Source organism: Bos grunniens, chromosome 2 (assembly GCF_055505025.1).
Source record: "Bos grunniens cultivar Pamir isolate PY7600 chromosome 2, Bosgru_T2T1.0, whole genome shotgun sequence".
NCBI lineage: Eukaryota > Metazoa > Chordata > Mammalia > Artiodactyla > Bovidae > Bos > Bos grunniens.
In genome coordinates this window covers 43,125,962-43,142,163 of record NC_141166.1, presented here as the reverse complement: position 1 = coordinate 43,142,163, position 16,202 = coordinate 43,125,962, and the positions used below count along the sequence as shown (strand labels likewise).

General features: G+C 39.4%; 1 protein-coding gene across 13 annotated transcripts in view; it reads left to right on the top strand.

Annotated features, from left to right (window-relative positions):
- The window catches only part of PARD3B (par-3 family cell polarity regulator beta), a 1,159,019-nt gene that overhangs the window by 889,055 nt on the left and 253,762 nt on the right, over nt 1–16,202 (top strand). Inside the window, exon 19 of one of the 13 annotated variants that reach the window (XM_086344523.1) lies at nt 1–16,202. This exon is cut by the window's left edge and continues 59,512 nt beyond it; it is cut by the window's right edge and continues 22,684 nt beyond it. The exons of the other annotated variants lie outside the window; for them this stretch is intronic. The gene's annotated coding sequence lies outside the window, so the exon portion shown is untranslated. 13 annotated transcript variants of the gene reach the window in all.

Genomic DNA, 16,202 nt, shown 5'->3' with positions numbered 1-16,202 from the left:
AATTTTGTCTGTTCACCTCGGGACATTTGAGGTGGCCCTGGGGCCCTGTGGTTTCCTTGCTAATGACTGGTTGTACTGTAATCAACCAGCAATAACCGGGTCTAGCTTTTAGTTGCTCTCACGATCCCTAAGGGTCTGGAAGCTGAACCACCACATTCAGTCTGAGAAGCTGTAACGACAGAACCTGTGGTTCCACATAGCCATCCTCTTCTTTATTGTGAGCATCCCCCAATATCTTTGTCTACCAGGAAGTCTGAGCTCTCCTCAAACTCCTCAGTGAAAGCAGTGGCTTTTAGAAAAATGATCTCACTGCCTCTAAAACCTTTACTGATATCTACTTTTAGTGCCTTGTATCTTCATGAATGATTTGAGCTGTGTAAAACTCATAAAATTTGGAGACATTTGAAAAGAGTGCCGTGAGGATGATTCAGTGATTTGTAAATCAGTTAGGACCTGCAGTCTTCAAAGATGAAGACACCAGGGTTACATAGTGGAGAGAAGAGAAAGCTAAGAAAAAATATAATAATCCTCTGCTAGTGGTGTTTATGTGATGAGTTTCTCTGTAAACAGTGGTAATCAGATGATTTCCATTCCTCTGTAAATGAGAGAGGAGTGGGAGGAAACAGATTTAAACTAAAGCATAGGGGATTTAAGCTAGATAAAAGAGAGAATTTCCTGACAATACAACTCTTAAAGCTTGGAATGGTTATCAAGAGAGGTTATGGAATCTTATCTAGAGACCTTTAAAAACAATGTAGATTCCATCTGTCTGAGATGGCTTAGAGCAGGCAGCCCTAAAAGCCTCTCAAAGGATTAGATTAGCTTTTAAGGTGTGTTCTAGCCCTATGATAAACAAGGGGACTTGGAATATTAGTAATTGGCCAATCAGTAAACATTGCAGTGGCAAAAACCATCTTGACCCTCCAAATAACCAACTTCACAATTACCATTTAAGTGGGTTTGTCCTGAGACCTGCCTAAAAGTTTCACCAGAAGTTCAGCATTTCTCCCAGTTCGTTGCTATTTTTCTGGGTTTATTTTCTTTATGTACAGAGTGTTTGAGTTTACATAGTTGTCAGTTCATCCTTTTCTTTTTTATTCCTTTTGTTACTTTAATATTAAAACTTTCACAACTGAATTATTATAGTTTGGCAAAGTGATTTATAAATAAGGACTGTCATTAAGGTATTTATATTAGTAAAATACTGGAAACAACGTAATTATCCAACATGAGGGGATTTGTTACAATAATTTGATATATCCAAATGATGTGGAGCTGATGTGGTATGTCCAAATATTGTTGAGCTGGTAAAATTTTTTAATTTCAGGAATATTTGCTTACCTGAGAAATGCTTTATATGGAAAAATAAGTATTTAAAAAAAAAACTGTATCCGTAGCATGATTTCAAATGTCTTTATACAAGAAAATGGAATTCTGGAAATGAAATACGCTAGTATTAGTGGAATATTAGTTATAAAATAATAAGGGCTTTTATGCTTTTACTTTAAACTTTTTTCTTTTTTTAGTCTTTCAAAGTTTCTGTAGCATATATGGATATCTCTTATTATCAGGTTAAAAATTTAGAAGATAAAATCAATCCAAATCTAAAAAATAGACCATCACACACTTCAGTTACAAAGCTGACATAATCACTATGGTCTTACCTTTAATTACCTCTCATATTTCTAAAGTACTTATGGAACATTTGACTCTAAGGCTTGCTGTGTCTACTTGTCATGCAAATTGTGTGTCATTCTCAATGCAGGAAGCTTGGGTGAATAAAAACAACTACAACAAAACATCCCATAATGTCGAAGAGCTCTCATAACTCTCCTTTATCACTTGTCTTCCTCCGGACTCAGGGAATGAATCAGAAGTTAGTGTGCTCCATAGCCCATACTTCAGTTCTTTCTCCTGGCAAAACATTCTAAAACATAAGTTCTTGTGTTGTTAAGTTTGATGGGACTCTGTTGCATATTTCAAATGTAGTCACAGCTTTACCTACTCAAGCGCTTGCCCTCTCTTCTGTGGCTGCAAGAGAAATTAGATGGTTTAGAAAGTGTGTAGCTATCAACTGGCAGTGTGAAATATGTTAGTATTAACATGCACTGCCTATGAAGAAATTTAGCATGGACAAATTGTGACTTTAGATTTTATTCATATCCAGTTCTTACTATATTACATAGGCTGGGTATCTAGCCACCACTACCAACCACCATTATTCTACTAACTCAATATACTTATCTCACCTGGGCTTGGCCTGCCCACATCTAGGGGCCCAACTGGTCTACCAACACCCAACATCTTTCCTCTCTATTCCATCTTCCAGCTGACAATAATAATGATCTTTCTCAATTCCAGTGGTCATGTCACCATCTACCGTAGTTCACCTTCACGTACAGGGTGAAATGTAAATTCTTTAGATAGACTGTGACTTTCATTATCTGATCCTTGTCTTCTTATCTCATCACATCTTCAATTTATTCTCCAGGTGCAAATTCTATTTCTTCAGTCTGAAACTGTCTCTTGAAAGCAGAGTTGAAATAAAAATCATTCTCCTTTTTTAAGACTCATGTCAAGCCCTCCATTCCACCCTATAAAGGCTTCTTCAGCGTACTCAGTGACACCTCAGTGCTCCTACCTTCCTCTATTCCAGATCACAGTGTATTGATAATTGTTTGTATAACTTTCTCCTTGTGGAAAGTGAAGTCACTCAGTCATATCCAACTATTTGCGACTCCATGGACTGTAGCCTACCAGGCTCCTCTGTTCATGGGATTTTCCAGGCAAGAATGCTGGAGTGGGTTGCCATTTCCTTCTCCAGGAGATCTTCCCAATCCAGGGATTGAACCCAGGTCTTCTGCATTGTAGGCAGACGCTTTACCATCTGAGCCACCAGGGAAGTCCATGACTTCCCTTGTGGGGCACTGTGCTATTTAAGGGCTTAACTTTTATATCCTTAGCACCTTGGACAGAGGCCGGAATGTATTAGCTGAGAAGCAAAATTTTTTGTGGCACTAATTCCTTACCTATTGAGGGCAGGAGGAGAAGGGGACGACAGAGGATGAGATGGCTGGATGGCATCACCGACTCAATGGATGTGAGTTTGAGTGAACTCCGGGAGTTGGTGATGGACAGGGAGGCCTGGCGTGCTGTGATTCATGGGATCACAAAGAGTTGGACATGGCTGAGCAACTGAACTGAACTGAATTCCTTACCTAATGAAATGGCATAGAATAAAATATAGGCATACCGTGTTTTATTGTGCTTTCCTTTACTGCAATTCAAGATGCTGTGGTTTTTTGTTTTGTTTTGTTTTTTACAAATTGAAGGTTTATGGCAACCCTGAGTTACCTGATAATGGTTAGCATTTTTTAGCAATAAAGTATTTTTTAGATTAAGGTATATACATTGTTTCTTAGACATAATGCTATTGCATACTTTAAAAACTGGAGTACAGTACAAACAACTTTTATATATATTGGGAAAACAAAAAATTGATATGACTTTATTGTAATATTTACATTATCATGGTGGTCTAGAACAGACCTACAATATCCCTGAGATATGCCTGTAGAAATTAGATGCTTTTAAAATAAACAGGCAATAAATGAGCTCTAGTTATTAGCAGCAAGTTATACCATAGACTTAACTTCTCTTGGCTTATGGGAACTCCTAGAGACTTTGTCCCTTGAGTCCTTCCTGCTGGACTGCTCCCAAGAACATCTTTTCTTCAATACCCTGAGGATGTGCCTTCAGAGTGGCATGGCAAACCTTGCAAACAAGGAAGAGGTCTGTAGGGAGAAAAAGACGGAAGACACTTAGTCATTTTTCATCTTGCTCTCTAGTTGTCTTAATGATGTGGTGAAATTAAAATTATACGTTGTTTTCTAGAAGAGTAGCTCCCAGACTTTCTGTGGGCTAATCAATGTTATAAAAATAGAAGTTACTATAAGGCAACCAAGTTTTTATTTTGTCAAGTAAAAGCATAAACAAAGCTCCCCATTTGCTATAATCAGTGTTTCATAAAGAAAAGCACATTTACGTATTAACAAAATAGAAAAGATATAATCATAGAATGTGGGAGAATTCTTCAAATTAAGCAAATGGAGTTAGACTTTCCCGAAGTGGAGTTGTACTTATTTTTCTCATTGTGTTGCTACTTGGTAAGAACTTATCCTAGACCAGCATGGAATAATAAGCAATAAGCACTGTTTTTGAGGAAGGGAGGGATGACTGCAAACTGGAGGAAAAAGAGTAGGAGGAGAAGCAAGGAGTTACTCCCTGCTGCTCATAACCGACCTTGTGGAATCACCAACTGCCCAGAGGGAGACTCAGTTCATCCTGTCCTTCTCTTGATGCTTCTGCTGCTAAGGATTGCTCTTGGGTTGAGTAGTGAAAGTGAAGTCGCTCAGTCGCGTCCGACTCTTTGCGACCCCATGGGCTGTAGCCTACCAGGCTCCTCTGTCCATGGGATTTTCTAGGCAATAGTCCTGGAGTGGATTGCCATGGAACCTATATCTTGAAAACTGAGTTCAAGCTGTTACTTAAGAATTTCTGAAAATATTGACAGACAACAGCAGTACTTTTAACTTTGAGGAAAAGAGCACTTTAAGTGCATTCTGTCATCTTGGTTACTTACTGAAATCTATCAATGGTGAAGTGGGTAATAAGCCATTGTTTGCATTGGCATGGCAACCATCTACTTAAAAATAATTATATCCATGTATGAGTTGTCATGTGTTGCTTCAAGCTTGTGGGTGGTCTACAGTCCTTATTTCTTACATCATTTCAACCACAGGTACCCCTGGATGAACAGCTGTGAGCACTTGGTATTGCTAAAGTCCCCCCACCTAACTTTTATCGCACTGCCTAGCTTTTCTGTTGGCACCTTATCTTACCAAGATCAAGTGCTTGACATCCTTAATCATAGATCTATGTTCTAGTGATTTTTATTCTTATAATTGAAAATCATCTCAGAAAAATGAAACTCTCTTCCATCACTCTATTAGCAATTCTCTATTAGCAAACATCAATGTATCCAGAGAGAAATGAGTATTCAGTTTTAATATCTAACAGGGAGCAAAGCCACAAATAATTCAGCCTTCACCTTGGCATTGTAAATTTAACATGTTAACATAATAAAGCATAAATAACCACACACAGTGAAACTTGCTATGTATAGGGCCAACTCTTTCTGGTGGTTGAATTCACTAAACATGGTAGATGGACAGATTCTTGTGAGTTTTGAGCTATGGTCTGGAGAACTCAAAAGCAACTTGTAGTTGCGATACAGTCCTTGTTGTTTATTGACTGGCTACTGTTTTGGCATGAAATTTGAAAATCAGAGTCAGGGCTTGATTTAGGTATATATTCACATACTCTAGGATTAGCCTCTGGAGGAAGTAGCGATATTGAAAGTTTTTTTTGCAGTTTTTTCACTTTAGATCTTAGCTTCTAAAAATCTTAAACTTCACAGTAACCCAGTCATTTAATTTTGGGAAGAACAGTTCTATTAAGACATGAGTCACAGGCCATTCAATTCACTCATGTAAAGTGTACAGCTCAGTGGTTTTTAATATATTCACAGAATTGTGCAATCATCACCATAATCAATTTTAGAATATTATATCACCCTCAAAAGAACCCTGTACCTGTTAGCAGTCATTCCCCATCCTGCTATCCTCTAGCCCCCTCCCCCGCGTTGGGCAACCGCTAACCTATTTCCTGTCTTTGTCTATCTGCTGTTCTGGGTATTTCATGTAGAGGGAATCATCCACTGCATGGTCTTTTGTGACTGGCTTCCTTCACCTAACGCACCATTTTCAAGGTTCATCACAGTTGTAACAGGTATCAGTACTTCATTCCTTTTTATTGCTGATGTGAGTCTGGGTGAACTCTGGGAGTTGGTGATGGACAGGGAGGCCTGGCATGCTGCGATTCATGGGGTCGCAAAGAGTCGAACATGACTGAGCGACTGAACTGAACTGAACTGAATATTTCATTGTATGGATAAATACCACATTTTATTTACCCATTCCTCAGTTTATTGGCACTTGGGTTGTTTCCACTTTGGGCTACTACAAATAATGCTGCTATGGGTATTCATGTACAAATTTTGGTGTGAATATATTTTCCTTTCTCTGGATATATCCTGAGGAGTGGAATCACTAGGTCATGTGGTGACTCTGTGTTTAACGTTTTGAAGAACTACAAAACTGCTTTTCAAAATAACTACACCTATTTACATTTGTACTCAGAGTCCATTAAAGTTCTAATTTCTTCCCATCCTCACCATTTGTTATTTTCTGTCTTTCTGCCATAGCCATTTTAGTAGGTTTGAAGTGGTGTCTTCTGATGGTTTGATTTGCATTTCCCTAATGACTTAATATTCCTGAATAATTTTTTCTTAGATTTACTGAAAAGCTGTATATGTTTTTGAAGGGAACGTCTATTCACATCCCAGTCATTTAACTGTAAGACCTATTTTCAAATATAAATGAATCCAAAGGGTAAGGAATTGGAAAATGAGGACTGTGAGAATAAAAGAGGAAAGACTTGAGTTCCTATAAAGTTTCCTCCCTTTTTGTATAGTCTGATCTATTAAATGACTCTTATAATCTGTTTCTTACCCATACTGGATAAAATTTAATAGTCTTTTAAATAACATAATTTTCTTCATTTTAAAAAATTTTGTTTTTCCTTCTGAGTGAGATCCTTTGTTAGAAGGACCAAGCTCCTATGTGATAAACAGGCATAGGTGATCAGTTCTAGATACTAGGATAGAATTCAAGGTGCTAGATGTTTATCTGATTCTCCAGGGGGAATCAGAAGATGAAAACAAAATCTTCATCCTGCACCATTTCAGAAGGAAGAAAAGATCTGATCAGAAAACCTGCTCTCTTCATCACTCTGATCCTGATGTACTCAGCAGACACCTGTTCATTGTGGAACAGAAGGATGATTCTTTAAGTTGTGAAATGTTTTATGGAAAAGAAATATCTCTTAGAACACTTTTTTCAGAGCAGTAGACTATGATGTGCTTTTTTGCTGTTTCTGCTATTGCCTTTCCCATGTTTCTTCCAGAAGCAAGAGAGAAACCATTAGAATTCAAACAGATTCAGTACAATCTTCCAAGCCATTTCAAATGGAAGGAAAATCAAGTATGAATTAAATAATCAAAAATTTTAAAGTTTTATTACAAAAAAGTAAAGGAATATCAAAAAGGCATAAAGCAGAAGTCTTAACTCCTTGGCAATATTTCCAACCCTCAGTTATACTGGATACTTTTATGCTATAAGAAGAATTAATATCTAGGCCTTGAGAGCATTGATGATTATTCTGATTGATCATTGTGATCCTGTTTAAACCCAATGGCTATCCACTGAGGTTGCCTTCTATCAATCAATGTGTTAGCTAAATGCCTTCCCCTTAGTTCCATCCCTTAGTTCTTATAGAATCATGTAATGAGATTATTATTTGTGCATGCTCAAAAGATGTAATGTTTAGTCATTTCATTTTTTTGTAGTATTAAACTTTATTTTCAAGTCTATTTTGGGATCTGTTTTCAAGGCTCTATTTTCTTCTTCTGTCTTCTATAAACTTTTCTCATAATTAATATTTACTCAGCATGTCCAGGTAAGAGGCAGAATAACCATTAATAGTGATCTTTATGAGAGTCTTCTATTATTTTAATAATGTTATACTTTGCCAAATATATCCAAAATATTATCATTTTGATATACGTTACAGTTCCTTTGTAGCCACAAAATATGTTTGTTGAAGCCCAAACTCCCAGAACCTCAGATTGTGACCATATTTGCATACAGGCTCTTGAAAGAGGACATTAGGTTACAAATGAGGCCATTTGAGGGAGCTTTACCCTGTAAGACTTGTGTATTCACACGAAGAGGAACCTGGAATACAGCTACACACAGCAGGGATACCATATGATGACAGGAAGATGATAGTCATCTATAGGCCAATAAGAGAGGCCCCAGAAGAACCCACCCTTGCTGATGCCTTCATCTCAGACTTTTAGCTTCCAGAACTGTGAGAAAATTAGTTTCTCTTGTTTAAGCCTTCTAGTCTATGGTACTTTGCTATGACAGCCCTAGCAAGTATATAATTAATAGAAAAATTATCAATTAGGTATTTTGTATTTTTTTTAAACCATGTTCTTGAACTGTATTGTTTATTTTTTGCTTACAGCACATCTCAATTTGGACTAGGCACATTTCCAGTGCTCAGTAACCATATGTGACTAGTGGCTACTTCAGGGGTCAGAAAATATATCCTATGAGAGTCTTAATGTTGGGGAAAATGTGAAATGTGAAGGCCAGGAAGCTAAAGAGAGGTTTAGTGGGAAAAGAGTAAGAAGACAGTTTCAGGTTTTTTTTTCCTTTTGAAATTAATAACCACATTACAGAAAACTGGGGGAAAATAAAATAGAAGATACCCACTTCCCCATAATCCATTCCTATAACAATACCACCTTAACTATTTTTTAGCTTTTTATCCTATATATTGCCTTATTTTGCGTGTAAATTTGTTTTCTGCCTTTATTTCATGCTGATGCTGGGAGGGACTGGGGGCAAGAGGAGAAGGGGACGACAGAGGCTGAGATGGCTGGATGGCATCACTGACTCGATGGACGTGAGTCTGAGTGAAGTCCAGGAGTTGGTGATGGACAGGGAGGCCTGGCGTGCTGCGATTCATGGGGTCGCAAAGAGTCGGACACGACTGAGCGACTGATCTGATCATAGCCAAGTTTACACACTGCTATAGTTCTCATATCCATCATTTTTAAATGGCTGTGTAATACTCCATCAAGTGGTAGCAACAGAATTTAATTAGTGTCCTTTACTATGACAGTGTTTAGTTTGTGCAAAGAAATAGATTAAAAGTATAAAAGTAAAAAGAATCAGACCATGAAAATTTTAGGGAAGAATTTCTTCTAACTCTTCAAAGGTTGGGTAGATCACCAGGCATGAGCACAAAACACAAAGAAGACTGAGCATAAATGATAAATAGGTTATTTTATAAGGGAGTAAAATATTAAATTAACGTAATACATTTAATTATATGCAAAAATGTAATGGCTCCTTCTGGTAATTAGACATGAATAGTAAATGTTGACATAGGCAATCCCATAATATAATTAGGAATACCTTTACATGGCCAAACAGAATTTTCAATTTTCCTCCTCTCTTAGTTTTCTTGTACTTATAATCAGTTTTGGTATTAAGTTTCACCCTAGTATTTGTCTTATCCAACTCTGCTGAATCGTATTTTCCTCAAAATGAAACTTCTTGTATGTATTTATTAGAAATTATTATTTAACACTCAGAGTGGGCAAAGCACTGTGGGATATTGGGTTGGCCAAAAATTTCATTTGGGTTTTTCCATAGAATGCTATGCAAAACCCAAATGAACTTTTTGGCCAACCCGGTACAATGTAAGAGACACAGATAATTGAGATATATTCCTGATTTCAAGTGACCTTAGAGATGAAAACCTCATTTATTCATTTACTCATTCATTCATTTATTTCTTGAGAGAGTAATACAAAATAAGGCTAAAGAAGTGAGTTGAAGAAAGGCTGAGAAGAGCCTTCTGTGTCAAGGTCAAGGGTTTGAACTTGATTTCAAAGACAGTATGGAGTGAACGGAGAATTTTGATCAAGACTTCAATACTCCTACACATTTATAAATATTCTTAGCATGAATTCTCTGAGGGCTATGTGGTGAATGGACTAAAACAGAAGAGAGTTGTGGCAAGACATCTAGTTAGCAGGAGACTGATGGAAAACCTAAAAGGCACTGGCAAAGAGAGGGAACTGAGAAGAAATTTCTATGTTTGTAATACAGGAAATTGGGGATGTGCTGTGAAAGTGAAAGTCGCTCAGTTGTGTCCAACTCTTTGCAACCCCATGGACTATACAGTCCGTGGAATTCTCCAGGCCAGAATCCTGGAGTGGGTAGCCTTTCCCTTCTCCAGAGGATCTTCCCAACCCAGGGATCGAACCCAGGTCTCCCGCATTGCAGGCAGATTCTTTACCAGCTGAGCCACAAGGGAAGCCCCAAATGTGCTGTGGTAGACTACAAAGGAGGAGGGGAAAGGGCTTAGAGAGAAAGATAATGAATTTTTGTACTAGAGTTTGTGGAGCATCTAGACACACTGGTGGAGATATCTTGTTTTAGGTTCTGGTTTGAAAGGGAGCTGGGGAAAAAGAAGACCTTGTGAACAGTAAGGAGGAAAAGACAGAAATATAGGCATGACAAGAGAACTTTCTCTGTGAGCAGTGAGAGACTTTGACAAAGCTTAGAGTGCTGATTTCACAGGGTAAGGTCTGAAAATGTACCACAGGAGTCCTCTGTGATCTTTGCTGTGCTGTGTGCTTAGTTGCTCAGTCGTGTCCGACTCTTTGCGACCCCATGGACTGTAGCCCGCCAGGCTCCTCTGTCTGGAGAATCCATGGGGATTCCCCAGGCAAGAATATTGGAGTGGGTTGCCATGCCCTCATCCAGGGGATCTTCCCATCCCAGGGATCAAACCCAGGTCTCCCACATTTCAGGTGGATTCTTTACCGACTGAGCCATCAGGGAAGCCTGTGATCTTTGCTAGGGGAGTCTATATAAGGAAGTTGTACATATGCACAATGGAATACTACTCAGCTATAAAAAAGGAATGCATTTGAGTCAGTTCTAATGAGGTGGATGAACCTAGAGCCTTTATACTTAAACAGTGAAGTAAGTCACAAAGAGAAAGACAAATACTGTATACAAACACATATATATGGAATTTATAAACATGATTCTGACCATCCTACATGCAGGACAACAAAGGAGACACAGACATAATGAACAGACTTTTGGACTCAGTGGGAAAAGGAGAGCCTGGGATGATTTGAGAGAATAGCACTGAAACATATGCATATGTAAAACAGATGACCAGTGCGAGCTTGATGCGTGAAGCAGGGCACCCAAAGCCAGTGCTCTGGGACAGCATAGAGGAGTAGGGTGGGGAGGGAGGTGTGAGGGGATTTCAGGATGGGGAGAACACATATTCCTATGGCCGATTCATGTTGATGTATGGCAGAAACCATCACAATATTATAAGGTAATTATCCTACAATTAAAATAAATTAATTTTAAAAATTAAAAAAAAAAAAAACTTCCCTGAGGTAAAACCCAGAGGTTAGAGCAGATGCTTATTGAGCGTTTTCTTTGTGCTGGAGGCTATTGCAAGCACTTAAGCATATATTATCTCATTTAACTTTTTCTAATCCTGTGATGTCTTTTCCTTTTTTTCAGATTTATTTTTTATTGGCAGATAATTGCTTTACAGTATTGTGGTGGTTTCCGCCATACATCAGTATGAATCAGCTATAGGGGTACATACGTCCCCTCCCTCTGGAACCTCCCTCCCACCTCCCACCCCGTCCCACACCTCTGGGTTGTTGCAGAGCACTGGTTTGATAGTTATCTCCACTTGACAAAGGAGAAAGCAGGTTGGAGGGCTGAGTAACATGGAAGGCCCCTGGATAACTAGAGACTGCTGGGGATCCAAGCAGGCAGAGTCCACAGCCCTTGCAAGTCCTCACCACATGGAGGAGTGAGTCAGAGAACACGTGGGAGGTGAGGAAGCAAAGAAAGCAGGATTTGACGGGTTTGGGCCACAGAGGCTGGAGGAGCTGTTAACACCCCAGGCAACCTGGGAGACACTCGAGTGGCATTGATGTCTGAGACCAGGGGACAACCAAGCAAAGCAAGAGGAGAGAGAACTGATGACAAGAAGGACTGGGAGGGGCAGAGGATGGAGCATCAGCTTAGGTGATCTGCTCATTGCTGTAGATAAATCTGAGGGTGATACAGGGACTTAAGGGAAATCATGGCTGATGCATTCAAGTACCACAGGCCACTGAGAAGGAAGTGGTGTCCATGTCATTTGATAGCAGCATGAAATCTGGGTTCACTGCCATGGAGAATGTAAATGAGAGCTGAGGAGGGAGAAGTACAATCAGTACTGAGCAGTTCCAAGACAGGGAAGTGAATGGGAGGTGGGTGTTGTCTGTAACTTTGTGGGCGTGGCCTGTAGCTTTATAGAGGCGGTGGAGAGCCTAGGGAAATAGGTGTGAGTTCCTGGGAGTCCTGGAGGCAGGAGAGGTCTGCAGGGAAGATGGAGGGGCGGTCTGTTCTCTCTTTGGTTTTGTTCTTTAAAGTCTGGAAGTAGCTGTCTAAGTAGTAGAAGCAGGAAAATGCTGGAACATCCTCCAGGCCCAGAGATGAAAATAATAGCTAATATTAATCAAGCATTTAGGACATGTTGGACCTTTTCTGCACACTTTACAAGAAGCCTATGAAATAAGAACACTAGGAGGGTAACTGGGAGAATTCACAGCTCCCATTTGTGAGGGCCACAAGTGAAGCAAGGTTCAGTTAAGAGAAAAAATGTTTTGGGGGAAGTTTCAGTGAATTAAGAAATTGCTATTTTACAGTAAGAAGAAAAAGTTTAATGGATAGTCCAGAGGTCAGTACTTCCCATGCCTGCTGGGGTTCTTTTTTGCCACATCGCTTGGTATGCAGGATCTTAGCTCCACCACCAAAGGTTGAACCCGTGCCCCCTGCAGTAACTGCACAGAGTCTTAACCACTGGACTACCAGGGAAGTCCTAAAATATAGATTCTCATTCTGGAAATTTTGATTCAAAGTTTGTGTGGGTCCTAGAGTCCATTTTTAATAAGCTCTTCTTGGTTATAGAAGTTTGGAACACTACCAAGGGCTGTGATTGCCAGGGTTAAGAGTGAGATAGGTAGAAGAGGATGCCTGAAGTAAGGATGGGACGGGAGAGAGAGGAGAAAGAACCAGTACCTGAGTGAGAAGGCCATGTAGGGGGTCCTCAGTTCACACCCTCTGTTCAGAGGAAAGGGGCTCCAAGTCTCCATTTGGCAGAAGTCTGCAGAGTACTAAGAATGGGTCCCTACCTCCAACCAACTCCAGTAGCCAGCTGGGGACCCCTGACTCATGTCTTTCACAGATAACCTGAGAACCCACAGAACTCTGGGACCCTTTAATCCCTTTGACCTCAAGGCCAGGGTCACATTAGTGTAATTCAATTTTAGAAATAAAATATGTCTTCATCTAGATCACTGTCTCACTGTCCCTACTCTCCCCACTCCCAAACAACTTACACCACTTGCAAACCTCTAAAATCCCTTGCTGAAGTATCAAGGGTTTAGCATTTGTTTATGGTTTTACCATGTTTAAAATATAAAAGCCAGGAAGAGAGGATGCATTGGAATTCCTTAACAGTACAGCGTAACCCATCAATCAACCAATGTAAAGGTCTTAGTGACCCAAGCAGACCATTTGAACAAAGAGATTGGAGCCTATCAGAGGCCCTGGAGAGAGCCACCTCCCTTACGGAGGTTTCGAACCTGTTTCATTTTCCTTTGTTTTACCAAGAAGGCCCAAGGCTGACCTGTTTGTATTCAGAATAGGAAAACTAAATGGGAGTTCCATGCTAGGGTGTTTCTGTGTTTTCAGAGATCATCCAGATGTGGCTTCTGGGGAACAGCTTGCGAGCGCTCAGAGGGCTGGGAGGTAGTAGAAAAGAGGCAAGATTTTTTTTTCAAATAATAAGAGGATAAGAGAATGATCTCAGGGTACTTCTAAGGCAGCTGCTGATAGGCTATAGTTAGGAGTTATCAGCGGATCCCTTCAAAGTCTTGAAGCAGGAGGCCATGAAAAAAACATCCCAGGGAAAATACAGAAGAGAGTTTGAGAGGCCAAGTACTGATCCTCGTCGACTTTGATTGAAAAATTGTAGTGAATTTGAAGCATATGAGCAACGGTTGTTCTCAAAGGCTCCATAATTCAGCTAGTTCACTACAAATTCATTGAACCGCCTCTGGTGTTGCTTCAAATCCCTGCCACCACCAAAACTGTTAGAGGCAATCAAATACACGGTTATAATTTACAGCTGCCGTATTGACAGGCAGGCAGATCTCTCCTCCCAGAGCATCATGGTATTGGTCTCCAGTGGGCCTGAGCTTTTGAAAAATGCTATTGAGTGAAGCTATGTGTGCACGCAGATCTATAGGGATGATTTTAGAATGTACCTAAGCTCTAGGAATGTAGCAATGTCTGAAATGATTTTTGGAATTCTTTAAAGCAATCATAGAATCTGATTTTAACCAGTATTCTGGCAAAAAGATACCAGCTATTATATTACTATTTTAAAGTATAATTTCACAAATGACTACTGCATTATTCCATACCCTGTGCAGTTCCTCTGTCAAATTTTAGTAATTGGCAAAGAAAAAAAATGGCAGCCTCTTCAGTGATTTGGGCTTCCCAAGTGGTGCTAGTGGTAAAGAGCTTGCCTGCTAACGCAGGAGACATAAGAGACATGGGTTGCATCCCTGGATGGGGAAGATCCCCTGGAAGAAGACATGATAACCCACTCCAGTGTTCTTGCCTGGAGAATCTCTGTGGGCACAGGAGTCTGACGGGCAACAGTCCATAGGGTCACAAAGAGTCGGATATGACTGAAGTGATTTAGCACACACTGATATGTTTTAATTGAGAAGTATTAAAGTGAGGTCTCATATTTGAATCCATTTGCTTTTTTAAAAAATATGTGTGAATGATTATGGCATACTTGTGGCATAGTGTACACAAAGAATTCAAAATCAAATTTTTTTCAAAATGACAACTGTTAAAATTTGCCTTTCTTCAATACTTAGCAGTCAAAATCAAGTTTTTATTATAGATCTACTAGTTACAGATGTCCTAAATAGTAACTTCCGAAAAGGGCAGTGTTCAAAGTAGACAATGCCAAAGCTTTGGGAGGTTGGTAGTTACAGTATGTTTATGGCTTGTGTATATTTAATCATTTATCTCCTTCCATTTTAGCCATTTCTGCTCCTTATCTTCACCATATCTTTGTACTGTTTTAGGTTAATACTCTCATCTGGCATTAATGCCAGTATTCCCACCTTCGTTGCTTATGCTTTAGCTTCACTTCCTTTCCATTTTGATTCTAGTAAATTCCCAGCAAAGAAGTCCAAGATGAATCAGCATATTTTAGAAAGGGAGGGAAATAAGTGAACCTGTTTCTGGAAGTTTCAGAAACAGATAGACTATCTACCGATTCCTGTTTAGGGGAGGTCTGCCTTTGATTATAGGAAAGGGATGAATAACAGGTCCCTCAAGAAATAATAGGAACAAAAGAGGATAAAGTCACTACATTTCCTTCTACCCCCTCTTTGTTAATCATCCTTTACCTTCTGCTTGTCTTTCTTTTTATTTTAAAATTGTTTGTTTTGGGGGATTTCCCTGGGAGTCAGTGGTTAGGAATCTGAGCTTCCACTGCACGGGGCACAGGTTCCATCCCTGGTTGAGAAAGTAAGATCTCCCAAGAGGTGAGGTCAAAAAAAAGAAAAAAAGAAACATGCAATTACCATAAGACCCAGCAGTTGCATTCTTGGACATTTATTGCAGAGAAATGAAAATTTATCGGACTTCCCTGGCCATCCAGTGGTTAAATCTCTGCTTCTATTAAGACTCTGTTTCTACTGCAGGGGGCACAGGTTCCCACATACCTCTCAACTTGGCCAAAAAGCAAACAAACAACCCCCCTCTCCCTCCCGAAGAAAAAGCTGTTTATTTTGAAATAATTTTAGACTTACAGGAAAGTAAACCTTATTTGAACTTCAAAAGTTTTTCCATGTTCTTTTTCTGTGTCAAGGTCCATCCAGGATTCCACATTGCATTCGTTCTTATGTCTCCTTGGTTTCCAATGTTCTGCATAGTTCCTTAGTCTTTCGTTGTCTTTCATGACCTAGATGCCTTGAAAAGTATTCATCCATTATTTTGTAGAACATCCCTCAGTTTGGGTTTGTCTGATGATTATCATGATTAAACTCAAGTTATGTATTTTTGGCCAGAATACTACAGAAGGGACATGCCCTTCTCATGGGGTCCATGATGTCAAAATGTCTTATAATTAATGATATTCATCTTAATTGTATCATTAAGGTGGTATCTGCTGGATTCCCTTTATAATTAACACATCCCTCAAGGATATATTTTGAGACTATGCAAATATTCTATTTCTCTTCAAACTCTTACCCACTAATTTTAGCATCCATCCATGATTCCCCTCAGTAACAACTGTTACTTGGTATTCCAGTATTG